Genomic DNA, 23,863 nt, shown 5'->3' on the forward strand with positions numbered 1-23,863 from the left:
TTCAGCTTGGTCTATCCACAAATACGTATTACTGCAAGAACAGACTGAAAACAAGCAGCAGCAGCAGAGCCCAGAGACAGAAGGCCCTGCTGGGAGCTCCCATCACACCCTCCACTGCCTGGACTCCTCTCGTTTGAAGTCGCTGGAAGAGGGAGGGAGGAATGGTTTTTTTTGGGGGGGAGAGGCGGGATCTTGTGACTCACAGGCAACTTCCTCAGTAGTAGGACAAATGTAGCCGGCAAGCTGCATCAGTCTCCGCCGCAGAGATTTTGACTACTGTCAGAAGAAACACAAAAAAGTTTGTTCCTGCTGGAGGGCGACGCTCCTGAGCCGCCGGAGTAGCGACCTGCGAACTGATCCCAGCCCTGATCTGAGCGAGTGTCCGCTGACAGAGGCAGGGAGGCGGGTTACCACTGTTGTTGCAAGAAGGTGCCTCCAGACTCCAGACATTACTCCTGGTACGACTTTTTTTTTTGGGTTTTGTTTCATACCTTTCTTTGACTTTTATGAACGTTTTCACTGTTCGACTCTTCGACATCAGTTGGGAAATGACTTTTGTAAAGTGTTTCATTTAGTGGGAAAACGCACAAACGTGTCGCAACTGACTTTTAAAGGCATTTAAAGAGGTTCTGGCTGAGGTTTTCAAATTAAAATGAATGACATAAAGAGCCACTTGAGTCTTTTAACGTTGTGATTACCAACCATGGTAAAAACATTTCAATCTAGAATTAACTGACATAAAATTCTCTGGGGAGGAAGTTGTTTCCATAGGTTAAAGTTTGTCAAAATGAAAAGTTTAAAGGCAGTAACATCATAATAATGCTAATTATTATAATGTATTAGTAGCATGATTAGCTGCACAGTAACTGTGATCTGTAAGCGTTATCATTTAACACCTTAAGGTCATACCTGCTCTCTGCTTTTTGTGTTTTAAGAGTTTTGGCTGTTTAGTTAAAATCTGTGAGTGTCAAGATTGAAGCAGGCGTGGGCTTGACATCATGACAAGCCTCAATACTTCACACCTTAGTCAAACACATCGCCTGGGGAGAAGCCTGCAAAGTAAAACCCTGACAAAAGAGGAACCACTTCCTGTGACAGCTGAGGGGGGGTCTGGGCATTTTTCTGTCTGCTTGCGTGTTTTTCTGCTTTTCTTGTTTATGCCTTTTTTTTTTTTTTCCTTTCTCTAATCGCAGTCTCACACCTGCACTCATGTGCCTCTCTGTCATATAATGCACAAAAAAACAAACAGACAGCATGGAGACATCATGGTCAGTGGAGCGACAGACTGTACTGGACTGTGTGACCCACTGAACTGTGCGGAGGGAGGATTAAGGAACAACTGTTGTGTCACAGAAGCTCCCAGCTGAGCGGTGTGTGAAGGCCTCAGAGAGCAAAGTCCCTCAGGCTAAACTTGTCTTTTTCTCCGGCAGCAGGAAGTGGGATATGGCAGCGTGTGTCTGGGAAGGGTGTGTCCGTGCTGCAGCCTCTAGGTTTGTTATGGGCGTACATCATCACATCACAGCGTTGTAGTAGTGGTGTCACCCTCATGACGATTGCATGGTGGTTCACCTGTTGCGTCATGTGGGTGCAGCGGGCACTGTGGGAAAGTAAAGCGTTGGAGATTTCCTACGGGGGAAAATTTGATCAAGAGCTTACATGTTTTTCAGCACTTCTGGTGAAAGACGTTCACTAAATGACTGCAGTGTTTTGTCTCGGTTCAAGTATGACGAACCTTTGATGTCATTGCCTACACCTCAACCACACAAATAGAACATTATGTCAGAAAAACAAAGAAATTAGTTCATTTTAAATGATTTGATACCAATTTTACTGACAGTTTATGAACATTTAAGGTCTGAGAAACTGTTACATGAGAATTACATGTAAATATATGTATAATTCACTTTTATTTATACTTTCGATACTGAAGTATAATTAATATCAGGTGCTTTAACACTTTTGTAGTGTAAGTACTATTTCTATGGTTGACTTTCACTTTTACCAAAGTAGTATTTCAACACGATATCTTTAATTTACTCAAGTATGACTTGGATGGATATGGAAAACATTTATTTTGGATGTTTCGGGGCACCTGGCCGATGTAAGTTTGATATAGTAACTACTTTAAGCTCCGTTTTTGGTCTCCACCAACTCATGAGGTAAAGCTCTGGCTCTGTAGCTTGTAATTGCTCCACTATGTTCACCAGCTAGTTGTTCATTTTGTCTGTTGAGTGTTTGGTTCTCATCAGACAGTGTGGGGTGAATTCATTAGAGCATTTTTTGTTGTAAACAGCTGCGTGGAATGAGGTTGACGAGGACTGTGGGACCAAACTCTGAAACCAAAACAATTAGATGAGAGACGCTAAAAGAGATGCGGAGGGGGGGAGAGGCAGAGTTGGGTGATCATTCTCTGTGGGTTTGTCACGACAAGCAACTGGTTTAACATTACATGTAGTCATGTAGACATAGTCTCTCAGGAAGGTTTGATTTGGAAAGACCTAATAGAACTTTTCCACTCAGTTACTTAAACCGTCATAGCCATTCTTCAGATCCGAAGTCTTGAAGGCCACAAATTCTCAGCAGAGTTTGCTCCCACACATTTCTCACACATCTTACACACCTCGTACACCTTGGAGGAATTCGGTTTCCCAGGCATCACGCTGTGCTTTCACCACTGACAGGTTGTTTTCACACGAACTATTTGTAACAAGCAGAAATAATCCCCTATAGCAGCCAAACGCCAGTGATTCTGTCCCATTTAGCATCTGGGAAGCTTGCCTTGACAGAGCCCACAGGCTGTATAATGTATTTGTTTGCTTTTTTCCTCTTCCTCCCTCCCTGTCTGTTTCATTGACCATGGTCACATTCTTCGGAGGTCTCAGTGTTTTCCAAAGGTTAGCCCCGCGTGGTGGTTGGACCCCGGCCAGCTCTAGACTGCAGTGGGACTGCAGCTAAATGACTCGGACTGGCTGTGGCTGCTTTTATGGGTTGGCATCGTTTGAAACAAGGCCAACGATAATGATGGAGAATCGGCGGTCAAGTGGTTGCAGGTGGTTAGGGAGCAGAATTTAGATTTGTGTTGAAGCAGTTCCTTTTTTTGACATTCTGCAGCTGTCTGTCCCTCCGTCTCAGAGGACACTGGACACAGTTTGTGTTATTACTTTCTGTCACATTATGTGTGAGGCTGCGTTCAGTCAGGAGGTTTCGACCTGCTGGTTATATCTGATGATTTATACTCGAGACTATAATGCTTCTTGTGTGCGTTTCAAACACATTTATCCAGCCATTTGCCCAAATCCAAAAGGTATGAGCTCTCTCTCTAATCATCCACTGTTTGTTCACTTACAGTTTTTTTTGTTGTTGTGTCTTGGCATCCTCATTTTTGCTTAAATTTGACATTCTGAACATTCCAGCCGAGCTATTAGAGTGCATACCTTGTTTTCAACCTCTTATTCATGTGGTTCCAGCCAGAATTAAACATTGCAACCCAATCCAGCTTTTAGCTGTTCTGACTGATTAAAAAAACATCACATCTGTGTTACATGTGAGACCAAAAAAGGGGAAATCGAAACTCTTTCTGCTTTGGTCTTAACAGAACCTGACTGGCACAGAACTGTATCTGTGAAAAACGCATTTTCTCATAATTTAGATCCAGGCCCTCACTGCCTCTTCAATAGGCTGTGGGGGCGCGTGGCTGGCAGCACGAGTGTGTCTGAATTCCCTGAAAGGGGGGAAGTGACCTCAGGTTTCCTGTGTGGGGACGGCCAGGTGCTGTGGTGTTATTGTGAGGGGCGCAAGACTTCCTCCATGGATGCTTTGTTGGTAAACGTCTGAAACTTGATCCTTTGAGCCAGGGCCCCTGTGGGAGGTGATATGCCCCCCTCACAATGCAGCCATCCTGCCTCTCTGCTCTCTTTCTGTCTCTTCTGTCTCACTACACTCGCTTCCTCAGTTTTCACTCCGTGTGAGAATTTCTGTAAGGACGACATAAACTTTACATAGGCAGCGACGGAGTGTAAAAGGTAACGGACTTTGTGCTAATGGGGTAATTACACTCTTCTAGGCATGCAATTACAGGCCCATACCTAGCACTTACCTGCTACTCTCAAAGGAAGTGCTGTTTTCAAAGGAAATACCAAATTGTAAGATGCCTCATAACTACACACTTACTAGTTTAATACAAACTAATTATATGTCACGGAAGAAAGGGATTCACTTTGCCTCACTCTACCTTTCACTCGCCTCTTCTGTCTGCTATATTTATTACACACTCAATTAATGGTACCCCGTCTACCTTATCAGTGTTTCCTTTGCATGTCTCACATAAAAAACAGACGTTACTTGGCTGCAGGAAGCCTGTCGAGTCACTGCTACATCATCACATTCTGTCATTTATAAACGCGTGGCGAGAGGACGCGTGAGTCAGCCTGACTGTTTCCCTGCACCCTCGCCTAAAGGTAGGAGGGTATGGTCATGCGCCAACACAAGTGGATGGCACGTACAAATTCACATGCATCACATCGCTGTGATGCAAATCGTGTGAAGGTTACCAACTCTCCCACCATGTGCCTTACCTGCCTCCGTTTGCTCTTGCGCATTAGATCCCAGATAAACCTGTCTGTGTTTCCTTGGAACTCCCTCACCTCTCGTGTGGGTTGTGGGAGACTCTGCCAACAAAATGTGCAAATACACGAAGAATTGCTTCATGTGACTGGTTATTCAGATATAATTGGCTCCCATCGAAGACGTCATCCTGGGAAATTAGTACATTTCTACACAGGGAATAAATGTCGCAAAAGTCCATAAATAAGCGTGACAGCTGGATATATTTTGTCAGCAAACTCGCCTCCAAAACCAACTAAGCGAGTCAGATCAAGCGGCAGGGAGAAGGGGAGCACAAATTTGAAGTCTGCAGACAAATTGCAGTGGTTTTTAAACAACTGGTAATGCAATATGTATTATGAATTCGTATAACTAATGGCTACGTTGGCCTGTGGCTAATGGCTAAATCATAGGATAACCTATGGTTAATGGAGACACTTAGGGAGAAGAATGTTGGGTGAGGGGAATTTCTCCAGCACACGAGGCAATAGGATGTTATTTCACCCTGATGGATCTCTGCTAAGAGAGATGACAAAGTACAGTAAAGAGCCGTGGCTTTACACTTCATACCGTAACACCACATCGTCATACCTGGCCCTCTTCTGGATAATATTGTTATTGAGGGGATTCAGTGGCCTGCAATTATACTGTGGGCTTTTCTTACTGTAGAATCAGTAAAGAATGACCAAATCTCAGTGACACTTCAACCCACCATGGTATCTTTGAGGTAACACTGAGCCATAGTGTGAGCAGTCAGACTAACAGAAAGCATTCGCCTACATAACTGACAGAGTGGTTTTATTTCTATGGGAGTAGCGATGTCGTCATCCTTCCCATTGGATGTTCTTGCACACAGGCTTAATTGGGCAATAATTTGAGACCATGTGGCAGGCAGTCCTTAACCACGCAGTGATACACAGCAGGCCTTAAACAAGGCAACAATGCTCGAGGCTCAAAATGTCACCTTTCAAAACACTGTAAACCCGGAGAGAGCGGGCCGTTAACAAAGTATTTCTCTACATGCTAGCAGGACTCTGTTCTCATAACAGATGTCTTGGAGAGGTAATTTAGCCTTGGCACTGCATACGTGTGGTGTTTGTTCCACCATTCCACTACCGTATCCCCACACTCGCCCCCTGCCGCTGTGGTAGTTGTGTCTTTATATGGCTAGTAACTTCAGTTTGCCACAATGCCAACTGCGTTAGTGTTGATTGCTTCCCAAACACTTAATAGGCTCAAACATCTGCAAAGAATGAACCCAGACTGTGAGATCATGGCAGAGGAAGTGCAGTCATGAGAGTGTGGGTGTATGGCAAGGTGTCTGCATTCAGCATGTGCACATTTTTATTCATAAGTGTGCTTGAATGTTCTCCGTGTTGCACAACTGTCTTCCAGGGATGAACCAGAAGACCCAGACTTGTTGGGACTGCGCGAAGAGCTGTTACTTGTTCAGATTAGATGTGTATTATCTTGTCACTGATAAATACAAGACTGTTTATTTGGAGTGCAGCTGTGAGGGAGAGCATTCCCCTCGCTGAAAGTAAACACTGTGAAAATGCCTGCTCTGCATGATGAAACTAGCGAGCGATCAAGAATGTGTTGTGTCTTACGCCATCCCTCTCCCCTCGTGTTTTTTTTCTCTATACGTCTTTTGCCCACGCAGGCGCTCGCACATGCACGCTTTGTCCCGACCTCTCACTTTCGTCTCCGTGGTTCTGCTGGAGAGACAATAGTGTCTACAGAGGAGACAGGCTGAGACAAGCCAGACTTGCTACGTGCACTGAGGTGTGGATTTATGTCAGTCACAGAGAAGAGTGCACTTGGCACCGCTCGGGCACACTTTGGCACTAATTTGTAAAAGCTGTCAGAGTTGCATTGAATAGGAGTAGGAAGCGGGAAGGATGTTTCTTGGCCTCCTCTGCTTCCCTGTGTTCTCTCACCTTCATTCTAACCGGCCCTCGCACGGTGCCATAAATGGCAGAAAGTGTCCTTGGTGTGGCTATAAAAGGACGTCAGCTACTCGACGAGAAGATGATGGTGATTTACGACAGCGACCAGTAACAGAGAGCTGAGGAGGGATTTCTTGGCTTCTTGAGTTGAAGTTAAGAGGGAGAACAGAAGGATGGGATGGAGAGAGGAGTGGCCCGAGCACACTATTCCTCCCTGTGGGCGCCTCTGTCAACGGTCCGTCACATAAGAGTGTAATCAAAGACAAATGAAGTCCCTACTGTGTATAGTTAACTTGGCGCGTACCACCTCTCCATCTCGGAAAAGTTTCTATTAGTGTGCAGGAACTATTTACCCTTATCGCAACAAATGTACACAAGAGAACGAACATGTTGTGACTCCTCCGAAGCATTTCGGCGTCAGCTCTCATTCACCTTATGCAGGTTAAGTTCTTGAACGTGGTGCAGTGAGATCATTACGGTGAAGCACTGCTTTGTTTGACAGCGTGTTCACAACCAGAAGATCATATTGAGCGCAGGATGTTTGTAGTAATCGGACATAACTCAGTCCAGAGGGAGATCAGAGCTTTTGCATTCAACTCAATTAGCAAATGATTCACAGACCTCCAGTACCAGAGAATACTGATGTTGCTGCTTTGCTTTGATGGTTATTTAGTGTTATCATCTGGTGTTGGTAGACCCCCGAAGATACAAAAGCCACTGGGGCTGTAGCCCGGCCAGTTCTGTTTTTACCAAGCTCCAAAAGTCCAGCACGCAAGAAATTTCTTGTGTTTTAAATTTTATCCCTTAGATTTCTCTGATATATTTTGCATCTGAGCTATGTGAAGCAAAAGACACGTCTATAATCCCTTTGTTTCCATAAAATGCTTATAGAAACCTCTATTCTATGGAACTTTTCAGAGCTATAAGGTCACCTAAATGCAGAAACCAATAAAGAATTTAAACATTTTTATAATCAGCGTTTTAAGCCACATACAGTATTAAAGAAAAGCAGTCCTTGGATGCATAGATTACAAAAACACATATGCATAATTATAAATATACTTTATTACAAACCATACCCTCCTGTCTCTCTTCCACAGCTGGAAAAGCATAGATGGGTACACATAAGAGCACATATATATATATTATTTATACAGATGGTACAGGAAAGTAGATGAACAGCCACTTGGTGTGCTTTTGTAGCAATTTTGTTTCATTTGATGGCGAAAAATTATAGATGTCTGGACCTCATCATCTTTAGTGCCAGCTTCAGCCTTAAGAGAACTATATTTTTACGTCTATGGAAAAGTCTTTCAGTCCCTGCCATTCAAAACCTTTTATCGTCTGGAACATCGCTAAATAAACAGACACTCTGCACTTAATAAAGCTGTCATTCAGGTGTGGATTTAACTTCTTGAAGGTAACGATAATATGGTGTATTTTGTCATATCTGACCATTAGGAGATCCTGTCCTTTTGCAGCTACGCCCAGAAATGAAGCCGTCTCTGTGATGTTGGACGACTTATGTGACGGATACAGACCCCCATTACAACTGGCAGCTTGATGTAGCGTATATGTCTCGGGCATTCAGCCAAACCACCTACATAGATGGGGCTTGACCACATTAGCAGCAGCAAAGTGCAAATGTAACACGTCTCTGCCACCAATCTACATATAGGTGATATAAATGCTGACCCAACAAGAAGCACAAGCAGTTATGCACTAAGATACAATCACAAGATTTTCAGATGGACCAGATGAACTCTCTCTTTTAAATATAATTAAAAGAGGTGATATTTACTTTTGTTACATTTTCATGCCAAACATAAATTAAAACCAGCTCAGAGGTAGGATGCGAGAAGCTCGTTAACACCTGGCGTAAATACGATCGTGGAATTTCCCACCTCACTGGACGCTGCTCACAACTGTACGTTCTGTTTACTGAAATGCTCTCAAAAGTCTGGCAAACATCACCGAGTTGTTTTCTTCTTTACTTTTCCTTAGGTCCACCATACGTTTGCAATTCTGTCAGTGCTTTAATGGGCCTAAACATTCAGCTTCAAACAGAACCACATCCAATGTTGGCAATGGAAATTAGATCAATGGGTAAAATGGGGGCCAGACGGTGAGCAAAGCACAGCAGAGGGCCAATGACACAAGCACCATGACTTCACTGTGGAAGTATTCAACCCCCCTTAAAAAACCCCCATCCCTCATCCCATCGCACGCTTTCTCAACAGTGGTGAGTGGAAACTGTTTAAGGTTTAATGATTGCTGGAGAAAAAAATGGAGGAAAAGTGTCTTATAGTATGAGAAGTCATGCAGGATGACCGCCATTGGTCACGTCGTGTCACGCTTGCGGTGATCCGTCAGAGCAGTATTACAGTGCCACTGCGCAGCGCCGTGTGTAAATTAGGCCATCGAGCTTTTAACATTCATCTGGATTCCGCTCGCCCAATAATCAAGGCATCCATATATCCTGTTAATTTACACGACATGAGACACACATTTACACATCGCTTGATCGATGGAGAGGCTGTGGAGCCGTGACGAGAACCTTATGCCTTCTACAAGCTTTTCACTTTGTTTGGGTCTGTTTTGTGTTCAGCACTGTTCCCGCACCCCTCGAAGCCAAGAATACTCCTATATAGAAAAGAGAAAAAGGCAGAATGAGGTCGGACGAGAGTCGGGCGAGAGTCGTGGTTAATAGATTGAAAGAGATAGACAGGTCTGCTTGGGAAGCAACATAATTCAACCACGCTATCAGTGTTTACCAAAGCACCTGTTTTCACGTCGTCTCTCCATTTAACAACTGCAGCTGGGACTTTGCATTTTATCACTGATAATGAATTAGGCGGGGAAGATGAATGGTGTTTTGCATGGCTGCATGATAAAGAGATCCCAGTGTGTGACACCGGGAGATAAGGACCTGACGGATTGCCGCTCTCTTCTGGCAAAGTCGAGCAACTAGCTATAGGATGTCTGAACTTGCGGCTCTTCTCGAGACTTGAATGAACCTCGGATAAATCCATTGTCTCCCAAAGAGAGTATTGCTTTTTGATACCACTGCTAATCGGTTTTAAGTACATGATTGCATCTACCAACTGCCACCCCAACGCTCCCTTGTTCTTCTGTTATGATTGATTTCTACGCTGGGATTTTAACCAGGTTACCACACAATCAAATTCACCTTTTGCTGGCAATGCGGATGGATGCAAAAGCAACAGCAGCAAATGCAGCAATCACACGCATTTCCCAAAGAAAATGCGTGTGATTGCTGCATGATTGCCGCATCTGCTGCTGTTGCACTGGTGAGTGAGGCGTACGATAATCAAAGTCCTGTAAACGGTAAATTTATCACAAAATTCTGTGGTCATAGGAAGACCACAGAATTTGCAAAAACAAATGAAATTTTCCAACAGAAGCAACAGCAGCAGACGCAGCAATCACACGCATTTCCGGAAGCAAATGTGTGTGATTGCTCGATCAGCTGCTGTTGCTTTTGGTTGGTGTTGGTCTGTAGATGGTAAATTTATCACAAATATCTGTGGTCATAGAGCACAGTCAAATTGAACTTTCCTGGCAATATGGGTGAATGCAAAAGCAACGTGAAAAGTGCATGTGATTGCTGCGTGATTGCTGCATCTGCTGCTGCTGCTTCTGGTGAGTGATGTGTGCAAGAACGATAGTCCTGTAAATGGTAAACCGATCACAAAATTTTGTGGTCATAGAGCATGGAGTTGAATTAGATTCGTGCGGAAGCGCCACAGTGAATGACATCCCATTTCACAGCTGTGTTGGTGATTTATGTCCGATAATATCACCCAAAATCGGTGGTAATTGAATCGTGCTAAAAGATATGGCTGCATTTTATTAATGACCACAATGAGACACACATGTTGAAAACTGGAATGATGTGTCAATTGGCAAAATTGTGAGTAGAAGCGATCCAGAAAATGTGCAGAAGAAGAAAAAAAAAAAAAAGTATATGAAATGAAGAGCGAAGATAACAATGCAAGCAATCACACGACTAGTAATGCACAAAGGCAAAAGGTCTGAACCTAGACTGGAGGACAGCGGAGAAAAAGAGAAAAGGGTAGTTGGGTGAGTGACTGGGGGATGTGGAGGGTGGAGGCAGTCCTGGGATGCATGGCAGCATGATTTATGGACACCTTTGAAGTGAGCTCATTCCAGCCACACGGCCTGCCTGCTGCATTTCAGAGCAGGGACATTCTCCCGGCGCTACGGCAAGGGGGATAAATGACCCTGAGGTCACTAACCTCCACTAGTGTACCACTCACATATGCACTTCCTGATTATGTGGCAATTCATCAGCGTGTGTTTGGTTTCCAGCAAGCAAAAATGAGCTGCCAGGGCATCCGACGGACACGTGACTCACTCCTCGGTAACCTACTTAGAGGTCAAAGCAAACGGGGAGAGTGACAAAGAGGAAAAGGAGGTGGTCCCTCTCCAGGATCATAAAAATTGGGTCAAGTGAGATATGTTCCTACAGAGTCCTGCTAGTTCTTTTTTTGCTGCAGTGTGCAGAATTATCAGGGGAAATTTATAGTATCTCCAGTAGAGTCTGAATGGAAACTGATTTTTATCATCCTTTGCAGTTTAAATCTCTCTCTCCAGTAGTCTCACCAATGGTGACATCATTGTTTGACTGAGTAAAGCTTCCATCTTCTGTTCTGCTGGTGAGCACTGAGGAGTAAGCAGGGTGGCTTGGCAGTAGCCAGTCCCAGTGCGCCAGTTTGCTTTAAATCCATCATATATTCGATGTGTTTGGATTGCTATAACCGATATCTTCCCACTTTGTTTGAAACTCATTTCCTAAATACATCAAATTGTTTGATCTTATCTGCTTCATTTATGTGAGCGGAAAAGCCAGGGATTGTGAGTATGAGCGGTAATTACACTCGACGGGAAGTCCCCACAAAGAGACTTAAACAAACTGCTCACTGTGTCTGCACTTCCTGCACAAGTCACCCATTGTACCCCAGTTTGGCTGCTGTGTTTATTTTCTTGTTTGATCCATCTATCTTCCCTCAGCTTAGGTGCGTCAATGCTCATGTATGCACGTGCAGGTTTCGGTTGGATTACTGAGAAATGCAGCCAGTGTGGAATTAGAAATGACTTGGCAATTTTTGTAACTAGTAATAGTAACATAATCATTTGATTACAAGAAAAAACACACACAAAAAAAAAACAATCTTGTGTGAATTAATTTGGATTAAGTTTGGATAACTTGCAGCTTTGTCTAAAAATGAACGCAACTATAAAAAATATAAATATGTTTCCACAATTATGCTGTTTTTTTTGCCTTTTAAGGTCTCTAAACATTTCCAATGCAAATTAAAAATTGTTTCGCATTGTTGGACAGTGTTGGCCTAAAGGCTGGAGAAGCGAGCTTGCAGGATAAATCTGGGTGGGAGCAGCAATCACACAAAAAGCCGCGCTTGCCCCTGCCTCATTAACATCAATGAGCAAGCTGCTTTACCTCAACCACTTGAGTGGAGCTGCTCAGTGGCCATCAGTCTGTGGTTATATTGTGCCGCTTCCAGCTGTGAATGCACAATCTGATCCTGAAAGTGAAATATCCCTGAATAAAGGTTCAAACAAACATTAAGTTGAATCAGTTACTGTAACAGCTGCACTACAGGTGAACTGTGTGTTTTCTGAAACATTTCGGATGCGCCTTATTTTAATGACAAAATCAAAAATGTAATCCGGCATGTAATCCATTTCTACTGAGCCCTGCGCATGTGGCAGCAGGTGTATCTGCCTCTCTGCGACCTTGTCCTCCTGCAGGACTGTGTCAGTGTGTTTAGACATAACACGCCTGTTTTTCATTGTGACGGTGTGTTCGAATGTGTGTGACCGTCTCTCTGAGAAGTCCCAGAGATGTCTCTGTTTAGGGTAACAGGAAGAAGCACAGTGTGTGTCTGCATACTGGCTTGGACTCCTCATTGTCATCAATTCCACGCTGGTGAAAGGGGTCGCTGCCCAGAAGGAAATGAACCCCCGTTTGGTTCTAACAGCACATACCAGAGTAAACGAAGAAGACATTATATTTTTATGACAGGAAAACGGTGCCCGGGGATTTTTCAGAGGTCAACCCACATTATCACATCTATTTTTAGCTCTTTGGTTTTATGCTGTGTGGTGATTTAAAACACATATAATAGTATGGATTTAACTGTACGCACTTGTCAGGTTTATTTTAGGCCAGTTTGACCCGATTCTCTACATCTGCATTACAGGCTTCGCTGGAGAAATACTTAGGAAGTCTAAAATCTGCCTGAAGTATCTAAATTTGGGGTGCATTAATATAGTATCTGTGTTCCCTGATGGGTTCAGTATTTTTAATGGCACAACACATTTATTTTCACATTGCCACAGCATCCCTAATAAAACGCTGGGTTGCGCCCTCAGTCAGCGCTGCGCAGGATGAAACGAGAGCTAAACGTCACTGCCAGGAGGTTTATGGTCCGGGGGTATGAGGGCACTGTTTACACGTTGCCAGGGAGATGTGCCTGAGAAGGGAAAAAATGGCTGCATATACTGGAAATGACTCCTTAGATATTCATCCCGGTCGTTTCACATTTGGCAGGCGCCCCTCGGTTTTCTGAGCTAACGTAATGCTTTTTTTTTTCTCTTCTTCATGTGAACCCATCTTGTCAGGGTTACAGAGTCGGACAGCGGGAGAGGTGAGTATTTTGGTCTGTTGCAGTTGGGGGAGATAATTCGTGCAGCTGTTGTCAAGAATGTAGATTGTTCTTAATGCTTATGATGTGTAACACCCACGAAAGCCCTCTGAACCCGGTGATTGGAAACATCCACCTGCTTATAACAACACGCTGAATATTCATGTCTGGGGATGTTGGGATGTACGCTTTAAAAACACCCTCCTTGTCTGGGCATTAACCTCAGGGTCAGGTGCCATCACTGCAGCCACGAGCCGCAAGTCTGAATGAGTTATAAATAATTGCTAGCAGTTGTGGGTGTGTGCCGCGCAGTTGTGTGTGGCATGCTTAGATTGCTGCTGAGTGTGCGGCCTGTGAAACCTTAGCTGAGCTCCTTGAAGTCCGGGCTAGTTGTGCTGACTCAGCAACATTAGGAGACCACCTGGGAATGACCAGTCTGCGGGAGCCATTTTGTGTCTTTTGGTTCACAGTTAACCTTGGTGCTCGGTCCCTGTGGGTTACTTAGAGTCATGAAGCTGGAGTGTAAGCGCCAGTGGTTAGGACATGTTTAAGTCAAAATGATGATGCAGTCATTATTGTCATGCTTACTGGGCTCAGCTTTTTAGTTATGTCTAACCAGTGGGTTTTAAATTAAACAGACATACACAACAGGGGCTGAACAATTAACTTGAATATTATAGAAATCACAGTATGACCAAGTGCAATATCCAAATGGTAGAGGTTGCAGTTTTTTAATAAAGGTAAAGGGTGTGACAAAGTAGCATTGTGATGACTGACAGTATTTGGGCCACAACACTTGATGTACAACACACCTCTACCAACAATAATGACATTTAGCCTTAGCGGAAAGTCATCCATGATAGATTTCTTATCATATCAGAAGCAAAGACAACAAAGTCAAACCATATCAATCTCCTCTATTATCAGATTTCACGGTCAACTCCACAGCTCAAAGGCACGTGCCTCAAATCCATATAAGGACCTGTGTAAATCAAATGAGGCCAAATTGGCCCTAAATCTCTCGGCTCCGCCAGTTTAAAGAAGTTTGTTTTATTTGTATCAGCAGTCCAGAGGTAATTTTCCATTGTGGTGACATGTGAGACATTTGCAGTGTCTGCCTGGACTGTAGCAAAGGCGCAAAGACACAAATGTCAAAAGTTGATATTTCTGTCCTGCCACTGATGATGTTGCATCAGACGGGCTCTTTCTGTTTCCCCTCTGGGGGTTAGTCTCGTGAAAATGACATCCTCTCCAGGGGCTCACAAACCAGTAACTGATTCACCAAGTTGGCAAGTGAAAGTATCCTGACTTTTTTTGAGATTTGAATGGAGACTGGGCTGTGTTACGCATAGGGCCGGGCAATATGGCCTTAAAATGACGTCGCAATATTTTTTTGGCTATATCGCAATCGATGATATGACAATATTTTGAAATCTCCTCATAAGCACTGGGCAGAAAGAGGGCAAAAAAATCCAATATCACAATATTTTTTACCAAATACCTTGATAGCAACATTGCAACAATATTGTAGAGATGACAATGGGTCTATGACTTTAAAAAGGTCACACCAACAGGAGCTCCTCTCTCCCACAGAAAACACTGTTCCTGAAACACCTCGCCAGTAGTCCTGCCTTCAATTCTGTGACTTTGTGACATCACACTATGACTTGGAGTCACACGTTTGCTTAATGTATGCCTAGCGGCTAGTTTGGCGGTAAGTAGTTTTATGTGTGAGCTGACCAATCAGAGCAGGCTGGGAATTCAGGAGGCAGGGCCTTAAAGAGACAGGAGCTACAAGAGAGAAGATATATAGTCTCATATCATGATAATGATATAATATCTAAATATGGCCCAGCGCATGTTAGGGACAGTATGTGTGTTGCCGAGTATATGTATTAAAACATTGTGCAGGTCCACACTCCTCAGCAAAAACAAAGCAGGTGTCCAAACTGAGATGGGTCTCCACTAAACAGCAGAGGCTTTAGATTTCAAAGGGATTCCCTGTCCCTTGAATCACAGGGTAGAGAATGACAGGGAGGATGTGAAGATATCAGGACAGGGACTAAGAAAGCCATTTTTGGGCACAAATCTGCCCCTGGGAAACGTTGGAGTAAAGGGGATTGGAGTAGGATTAATGACTATGTTTGTTCAAAGAGAAATACTACTCTTAGAACAACCCTTCTCAACTTATTCACTCTAAAACCAGCAGCCACACCAAAGCAATGTGTGAGACCCCCAGAAAACAGTAACTGTTACCCTGAGATCTTTCAGCACCTTTCTCAGTTTTTTCTTCCTATATACAGTGCCTTTATCTGTGTGATGGAACAGTTTTGTTCAGCAGGCATCAGTGTTTTGTTTGATCCTTGTGTTGAATTATTATTTATCACACGCTCTCTTTAACTGCATTCCTTACCTTTCCTCTCCGCCACACTGTTTACCACCTCAAAGTGCATCCAAAGATCAGCTAGGAGACTGTCAAGAATTTTTTTTTTTTCTTGCTTGCTTTCAAGATTTGCTTTCTCTTTTCTCACTCCCGCTCCAGCCTTCCTGCTGCCATCCAAACATTTACCGGCAAATACCGGCACAGAGAGAAAGAGAGGAGAGAGAGAGAAAAAAAAAAGACAAACTTTCTTGCATTCTCCAGGCAGTGACTCTCCAAAAACCTCCACTGGCACACAGGAGTTGACTGCATAGTTTCCCCAATGCAAACCAGATGTGAAGCACTAATGTATGGCAGCGTTTTTTTTTGTTTTTTTTTCTTCAAAGGAAGACGAATGTAGGCCAAAAATGTAGTCTTTTGGCCATCCGCGCACAGTGATATAAAAATAAATTCAGATTCATTCCTGAGCTCCAAACTTTCCCTCATGGTGGTTGGGACGGTACTGTATGATTTAGAGTAATTGCGATGTTATTGTTTGGTGTTGGTAGAGTATTGTGGAACATTGGGATTGAGACTGGCTTGTGGAAAGCGACAGATGAGATGTGACAATTGCATTTTCAGCTGCGCTTTCCTTCAGAGAGCTTTCATCCATATGCACACGGAGTCCTCCGCGCTAGCACGTCCTCGAAGTCTCTGCGTTCCAAGCGCCTGTCAGATTATTACAAATTTATGTTTGAAGTATAACTAAACATACGTCAGCGCAGGCTCGAGCTGTGCTTTTGTTTATCTTTTGTACATATTTAAATCTCCATATCAAATCCTTTTAATAATTGAGCCCAGAAGCTTTGACATACAGCTCTTTCAGGACGGCTGCTATACAGCTTTCCTCTAATGCTGCAGTGTAGAATGAAGGCTAATATTAAAAGACATCAAGTCGTATCCCTACACTTGCATGGTCATTAAAAGTTGCCAAGAAAGGACAAATTACAAAGGCCGTGGTGACATTTTCTCCTGCAGGTAGTCATTTCCCTCCTTTATGTTTATGATGTTGGCTCTCATTTGAGCCCTCAGTCGCCTCCCACTGCACACCAGGCGGTGTTTAAACGCTCAGGGACAATAACAGGTTTGCGCTCCAGTGTCTGGTCCTGCAGCCTGTACTCTGTCGTCAAGTCTGACCCGGGCTCCCACAGAGGAGCAGTCTCAGGTGCCCCCACACCACCGCACCAACCCCCATCCTATAAACTTTGATGACCGCAGATTGCTTCAAGTCTTAAATGTCATGATGATGATTGCAGTTTTGGTTTTCTGGTTTCGAATCAGTGTCACAGCTACACCAAACAGCACGATTCTGTGACACTAAACTGCCATTGTAGTCGCTTTTTATTACCTTTAAGTGAGCAAAATTCTTTTGCACTGCAAGGGTTTTTAACCGGTTATGAATGGTCTCAATTTAATACTGATGCCTCTATATGAACTCGAAGCAAAGACCATCAGTGAGAAGACTGGTGTAGTTATTATAGTTTTTCTTAAAGGGGCAATATGTCAGAATTTTAGTTTAAAAAATAACATAAATTATCAACAGAATGTGAAGCAATAAGAGTCGGAGTACTACTGCATATGTTAAAAATAGAGGTATAAAGTGGGTATAGAGGAAGCTGTATGTATCTGATATTGCCTTCAGTGATGTCACTCTGGCTAAATTGCATTGTGGGTAATGTAGACTCCAGGTTTTGAAATGGTTGCAGGTTTGCAATGCTCTCCTATAACACTGTTGGGCTCATCATGGACTGTTAAAAAACAAATGATCATATCCAAACAACAGAACCAGAGATGCCTTTTTATTGCATTGTTCTTCCTTTTCAAAACATTACCCACAATGCAATTTAGCGTTGGCTTAGAGTGACATCACTGGAGGCAGATTGCATGCAGCTTCCTCCTTTTTTTTTTTTTTTTTTTTACATATGCAGTAGTAATCCTCAAAACCTGTAAACACACTTCAATGTGTGAAATTGGTGGAGTTAGCCTTTAATGCCTGTCACCGGGATAAGGCATACAATTAAATCTTTTTTGGCGGAGAGCTGCGGATTAACAGTTATTAATCCTATAGCCACAAATAGATACGTTATGTTATCACCATGCATCCTGCAAACAGCTGTGTTAAAAAAAGGAAAAATACTATCACAATAAAGTTGTATCCTCACTCGATTTCAAAACAAATGCACTTGCTAGCGTGATCAAGATCTTTATACACAAATCAGCGGTGCTCATCCCGCTTTTGTCCACAGGGGCCACAGGAATCAACAAAACATTAAGGTTCCTTGCAGCTTTAAGATCACAATTAAAATGTTTTTGTATTGCCATAACCAGTACTTGTGAGCTAGTTTAAATAAGCACATCTGTTTATGAATGGGGCTGCAGCATTATCTCTCCTTCATGAGCAATTTCCTCTTCTTCCTGTGATAAGATTCATTGCCTCAGTGTGTCCTTTCGATTACTGGCCTTCATTTATCTGATGCAGCGAAAGCCAGCAGGAGCAGCTCACCACGCTTATATATAACAAACATATTTCAGCGTCCAGCTCTCGTATTGTGTTATGGTGACCTAAATGCTCGTGACCACTTTAGATGAAGTTCATGCACACAATTAGTCACGTTGATGTCATTTGGCTTGTGGAGTGACTAGTATCTCAGAATATGCGGATCTGGAAGGAGCTGACCTCGGTTTCCAGCCCCCTTGAAAAAAAAAACATGAATGTAATCCCTCTGACATTGTGTCATAAACATAAGTTCTGAACCATAAAAAAAAAAAAGTCTTGTGCAATTCATGCCTTTGCCTTGTCGCATTAATCACCAAATGGAAAGTCTTCCATGGTCATGAGGTGCTGGAATAAATAAGATCTGACATCTCCATCGGACTCCTTTCAAGTGGCCACTGCACTGAGACACAAATGATCTTTTCTGAAGTGTGTTTTTGACATTGTGTTTTATTTTTGATACGCTCGACCAGGCCCTCAAATGATATACTTAAGTGTCCAGTGCTGTACTTTTTCCCCATCTCAAAGCAAGCCAAGGAGCTTTACTGTGTCTGGAAGATGTCCAGGCACCAGACAGAGGGCAGTGTGATTGTATGTGTTTATCCAAACGCAGCCGTTTCACTTTTCCTCTAATTTGATGTAAGAATTGTCATAGGTTTAAGTTCCTGCTCCGGCATTCATTTGCCTCTAAATGTCACCTTCGTCTCTCTTCGTCTCCTTTTTCTTGTCTCACTGTTTGATTTCTCCTCTGTTCCTTCATCACTCTCTCTGGAACCTGGATAAAAGGAAACAGAGTCATGTGTACTTTAAGATAACCTGCTCGACAACACACTCCTTCCTCTGCTGTGTGAGTCTATTTGCTGCCAAAAGATCCGACAGTTAGAGGTGACTGAGAGGCTTTTGTAGCCACTACTTTTTAAAAGTAAATCAGACCTTACTATGCGCAGTAAAATCCACACTTCTTAAAGTATCCACTTGGACATAAAAGGCCACTAGTCAAAATGGACCTATAAACACAGGCCGAACAGATGGAGCCGTTGCCCTGGTGCTAAATAGTTTCTTCTTAACTGCTTCATTCTACAGCGTCGCCTCCACTCTTGTCCCGTTTCCCACTTGGCAATAAACTTATACATTTAAAATTGGCAGACGGTGATGCTGTTTCCACCAGCGGTCATGTTGTCTTATCAGGGTGGATACAGTCGAGCCACTTCCGCACTGTGACTTTTTTATGTTGGAGATGTCATTCCCACATTGGCCCTGCATTATCATAGCCACAAAATGTGTTTTTTGGTTGTAAAGAAGAAAAAAAAACAGACTGGGCTATTGTGCGTTGTTGACACGCTGTCTTTAAGGACTCCTTAACACAAAATAGGACTTCATTGGACTGTATATGATGAAACTGAACAATGTCCAAAATGTTGAAAAAACACTCTTGGTATCATTGTGTTTTATCCCCTGGGAATAGTTTGTGTTTTTCTGTTTACCTTTTGGGAACCAATTCATTTAATGTGAATGGAGCTGTTGCTAGATGTAAAACCAGGGATCCAGGGTGCGACTGTTTTGTTCGCACATGCGCCCAAAAATCTGTAAAGTGCGACTTAACACCATCTAGGTTGCACTGGTGCCGCTGATATTCAGCAGGTCAGATATAAAAATCACCTCTTTTTGACTTTATGTTTTAAATTTGAGCAATTTCTTTTCTATGTGATGTGATTTAATCTAAGAAAAACACCTTTATTCCTGTGTACAATCATTTACATAATGTGTCAACAAATTAAATAAAATGTATTATTGAGTGCACCTAAATGAAAATGTTAGGCGCACCAGTGCAACCAGTGTAAAAAGTCAGACTGGAGCCACGATAGCTGACACATGAATATCTTTGTATGTACTATATACAGTATGTGTCCAGGAGAGATTCAATTTGCAATGTAAGTAGTTTACATGTAAGTAGATTTGAAGTCTGAACACTGACAATAGAAGTAATCAATGATCATAGCACATTAGAATTCTTTCCTCAGCAATAAATGTGTTTTTGAACGCACCATGATTGTTGACACTTTGTATATATACTGCACATAATGAATTGTCATTATTTGTCTTATGTATGTGTAAGCACTGAACACCTGTAGACTATGTGTATAATGGGTGTGATTTCACTAGATAAGCTCCTGTCTCAAGGCCATGTTTTCGTAGCCGCACTGACTCGAGCAAACACACTGATCCACAGCAGGTGTCTCGAACTACACATTTAGAGATAATACAGCTTGCAAAGTAAGCCGGTTTTTCATGACATACAATGACAATTCATGAGCTGCATTTTAAAATACATATTCTATAATGAGCCTACACACAGTAGTGTAATCTTTTTCTCCTCTACTGTAAGGTTACAGTAGGTATATCGCTCTCTCCAAAGCCACCAGACTACTATGGCAAAAACAGTAATTTTACCTTGCAGAACATCTCAGTTGCTGGTCTACCGCTGCCTCAATTGTTTGGTTTGTTTGTGTTAATGTGCGCCTTTCGTGAATCTGAACTAACCCCTTAAATCACCAAAATCTCACAATGACACAAACAAACTGACCAGTAGACCAACAAGTCTCGTGTTCTGCAAGGTAAAATTGCTGTTTTTGTCAAAGGCTTCTGGTAGGTCTTAAGAAAGCTTACAGTAGATGGATATAGCTGGGTCAGTTTCCCATCTGAAAGGGCTGTCGGACGGCAAAGTAAAGCGGAGAAAATACTCTAAATATAGCGTACCCTTAAACCGATATGAGAGCTGTATTTAATATACTAACTATGGATGACAAACTCATACAACCCCACTTCAGAAACCCTAAACTGTACCTTTAATGGCAATGAGAGACATTAGAGAAGAAGAATTCGTATTTATGTTGTCATTTTTCTTGTCCGGTACACTGCGGTCAGGATGATCTGCCTTCTCTGTTGATGTAACATGATGTCAAGTGCTTTGTCTAGCCTTAGTAAAACAGATATTTTACAAGCAGATTCTTCTAACGCGCAGCAGGGAAGGGGGGGAAGAACTGGCAGGCTCGTTCCCAGCAGGCTGTGAGGACTGTTCATTTGGAATCAACCAGAGCGTGAGCAAAGTTTGGGCTGGGGGATTAACGGGCCTGCCTGTGGGACCGGACTGGACAGGGTGTCTGCTAGCCCTTCAGTAACCAACCATGACTATGTTGCCCGGCAACAGCATACAGTCTGCTTGCTTGCACTGGCCTGTTGCTCTGTGGTGTCTGAGAGTTGGCCCTGAACTTCACCCCCGTATGCCAATCAGGGAGGGTTGTGATGACTAATAGAACGTAGCCTTGGCATTCCTCAGCTATCTTACAGCCGGATGTGTGAAAACACATACAGAAACTAACTGTCTGTTTGCAGCTGCGATCGGATGCAAAGTTCATCACACCCGACTATGTTAAGCGAGGGGAAGTCCTATATTAATCATTGTAGTGGATGACGCAGTATTATCCTGCTTATACCAAGGCCAGTTGCCAACAAAATGCCATGTGTAATCAAAGCAAAAATGTTTTTTTGTTAATTTAAACAAACAGCTAATTTTGATGTGTTTTCCATGTTTTAAACAATTAAATAGTTAGGTTTAACCACAAAAACAACTTGGTTAGCGTTTGTAAAAGATCATGTTTTGGCTGACCTGGTTCTGTCACCACAAGGCTAGAAAATGTCCCGACAGCTCATCAGAATATTCAGTATTACTGCTGCAAACATGGCTGGAAAATGTCCCAATTTCTCATTAAAATATCTGGTATTATTGCTACAAACGTGGATGGAAAATGTCCCGATGTTTCATCAAAATGTCCCTTATTATTGCTACAAACATAGCTGGAAATTTTCCCAAAGTCTTGTCAAAATATTTGGTGTTATTGAAACATGGCTGGAAAAATGTCCCCACATCTCCTAAAAAATATCCAGTGGTTTCACGCTTACAAATGTAGAAACTGTCATGAACATTGGTCTCTGACTTGGTAGCCGTCTCGCTCAACAGTCGTCTTGTATAGCTGTCATGTCACCACAGTTATGATACGTATGACGTTTTACTTTCTTTTATACATTTCATTCTGGCGACTGGGCCGTCTTGAGCATGTGAATGTCTGTTGTTTCTGTCACTCTCCTCTCCCCATCTCTTTATTTTCTCTCTGGGTTTGGTGGCATTTTGAAGCCACTGAGTCCTTTTTTTCCTCCTCTGATCGTTAGTTGACTGGAAGTCCAGATTCATGCAAATATCGCACTGAGAAGCTGTGTGTCCTATTTTTCAGTTGCTGTTGGCGGTTACACAAGGGTTAAGAAAACCAGATAGAGTCATTTCTACTGACCCATATAGCTGCATTTGATATATATTTTAGTCTCTCTCTCTGATGGATCATTATAGAGAATGGAATGCACTGCTGCCTGTATTAAACAGAGATTCTTGCTTTGTGCCGCAATACTATAATTGAACTCAGTAAAATAGGTCTGGACCATTGTCCTGTGTGGAGGCAGCAGTGATTTCCTTCAAGCCCACACTTTTCCCAGGGGGCTGAATTCAGTCACAGCTCTGGTATTTGGGAATGTTATTAACCCAGAGTAGGGTTCTTAGTCACTGGGTCCTGGACATGAAGGAGATGGACCTTTGCTGGGAAGTTAGCGTACACTGTAGTAAATACAAAGCCCTGTGAGAACTGGCCTCAGGACTGGAGTTCATTGTGACACTAGTCCAACTTCTCTTCTCTTCTCTTCTCTTCTCTTCTCTTCAATTTGGGAAAGTTGGGTTTTTTGGGTCAGCAGTTTCTGCATGCAGTCACGTCTCAGTCCGTCGCCCTCCGGGGTCACTGTGCTGACGTCATGCCCCTCTCTGTGAGAGCCTGTGCCATCAGGAGTTCATTTCAGGCTCCTGATGGCCACTCAAACGCCGATACTCAAAGTGGATCTCTCTGAAGTGGAAACGCTACAGGACCTGGAGGTCAAAACGAGCCCTTCTTCTGACTTCTCAAGTAATGTATATTTATATCAGGCTTTGGAATCTTTGCAATCGAGTGTAATGTTCCCATCTGTGCTCTAGCGAGTTCTCCATGACTTAATATTAACCTGATTGCTGGCAAACCAGCTATTTTGGCTCAAAAACACATCTCTCTTGAGACCATAAAAACACTTGTGTAGAGGGAGATTAGCCAATGCTGCGTGGGACAAGTGGGGAAATCACGTAACCATGAACACCCTGAGTGATCCATCTCAGGTATTGAATATTTGTCATTTTGTCAGAAAACATTTATATCTCTAGCTTTCTGAAAAAGTTTCGTGACCTACTTCTCTGCAGCCTTTTAGTAGTGGATGAGGCATATGAACTCAAGGAGGGCAATAGGCAGCTGCCTGATTTGCCTTGGAAATTAAAGCTGACATCAGACGTCATAGCTCTGGCTTCTCAGCTTTGTGAATCATGCCTCGTCTCGTTCTCTTACCTGGCAAGCGAAGGCAGCGCATACCTACCTGGCACTGCAGATAACATTAAAGCCATGGTGCCTCATTTTTAGCCTAATACCCTGCTGATATAATCTTGACGTTGCGGTTACGTGGGCTGATGACAGGGCCGCCAGAATTCACTGACAAATCTACAGAAATTGACGTTAAAACTCACAAGTTCAGCACTTTGCTGTACGCTACATCCACAGGCCAACCGCAG

At 43.0% G+C, this 23,863-nt stretch overlaps 1 protein-coding gene across 3 annotated transcripts in view; it reads left to right on the plus strand.

Moving 5' to 3' along the window:
- The first annotated feature begins 237 nt into the window (after nt 1–237).
- Nucleotides 238–23,863, plus strand: part of fhl3a (four and a half LIM domains 3a) — a 31,149-nt gene continuing 7,523 nt past the window's right edge. The window contains exons 1-2 of one of the 3 annotated variants that reach the window (XM_084356949.1): nt 238–458; nt 1,431–1,490. The gene's annotated coding sequence lies outside the window, so the exon portion shown is untranslated. Of the gene's footprint in view, nt 459–1,430; nt 1,491–13,199; nt 13,265–23,863 lie in introns of those variants that run through there. The other 2 variants (XM_084356948.1, XM_084356950.1) reach the window with 2 other exon arrangements.

The sequence above is a fragment of the Pagrus pagrus genome, assembly GCF_965226575.1.
Source record: "Pagrus pagrus genome assembly, chromosome: 7".
NCBI lineage: Eukaryota > Metazoa > Chordata > Actinopteri > Spariformes > Sparidae > Pagrus > Pagrus pagrus.